Source organism: Plasmopara halstedii (assembly GCF_900000015.1).
Source record: "Plasmopara halstedii genome assembly, contig: Scaffold_1651, whole genome shotgun sequence".
NCBI classification, from domain to species: Eukaryota; Oomycota; class Peronosporomycetes; order Peronosporales; family Peronosporaceae; genus Plasmopara; species Plasmopara halstedii.
The window spans coordinates 404,464-405,457 of NW_020188562.1; positions in this window are offsets into that span (position 1 = coordinate 404,464).

Sequence of the window (994 nt, forward strand, 5' to 3'; positions counted from 1 at the left end):
AGAGCATGCCGCTTGGAGTGCTCACCGCTGTCAGCGGAATAGCACTCGCTCTCATGAGCAATTTGTAATACCCATCGACCAAGCCGAGTGCGCTTTACTTCGTACATCCCACCATGTTGTTCTGAAGAGCATCCTAATTAGGAATTGGCGTCTGTGCCGGAATGGCGGCAGCGTTGAGCTTATTGTAAGCATGATCGATACGCCACTTGCCGTTCGGCTTCCGAACACAAAACGTGGGTGTCGAATGGAGAGACTTGTCACGTACCATTCCTGCGTCGTGCTTTCCACGGAAAAAGGCGTCAATGACGTCGCACTGTCCCTTGGGCAGGGGACATTGGCGTGTTACGCAGTATTTGGTTCCCGGAACCTGGTCGATTTCATGACGCACACCTCGGTCCGGAGGTAGGACTGAAGGCGGGTCTTTGGGGACGACGTCGTGAAATTTCTTTACCTAAGGATAGTACGGATCCAAGAAATTTCGTACGATCGACGATCCACTACGTGCGTTCAGCACTCTCTTGGTGTTCTCCAAAACAGCTTCATTTAGATGTGATGACCAGTTTATCTCCTCGTCCGGTCGTACAATGACCATCTCGGTTAAATCGCCTTCCTTCAAGGCACTGCCGAACTCTTCAAGGGACATCTTGTCCAGCTCAAGAAGAGCATCTATTGCAGGCATAGCCTCGAGGCGAACGTCGCCATTTTCCTACCCCGTCATACCGTTGACGAGGGTGTATACCTGTGCACCATCGTCTATGATAGACACACCCTGGATTAGGGTCGATGCCCGGCGTCTTGCAGCCAGCAGCCAGCATACGGCGTCGCCGTCACCTCTGTACAGAGGTTCTATGTCTCGGTGAGACCAGGGTGAACACGCACTCTGCATCGTCCGGTGTCACCCTCACTTTCCGCTCCTTTGGAGCTCCGATGCTATCGACAACATCCGACGAAGAACTGCTGACCCCGCAGTCTTCGTCCAGTGGATAACGTGCCA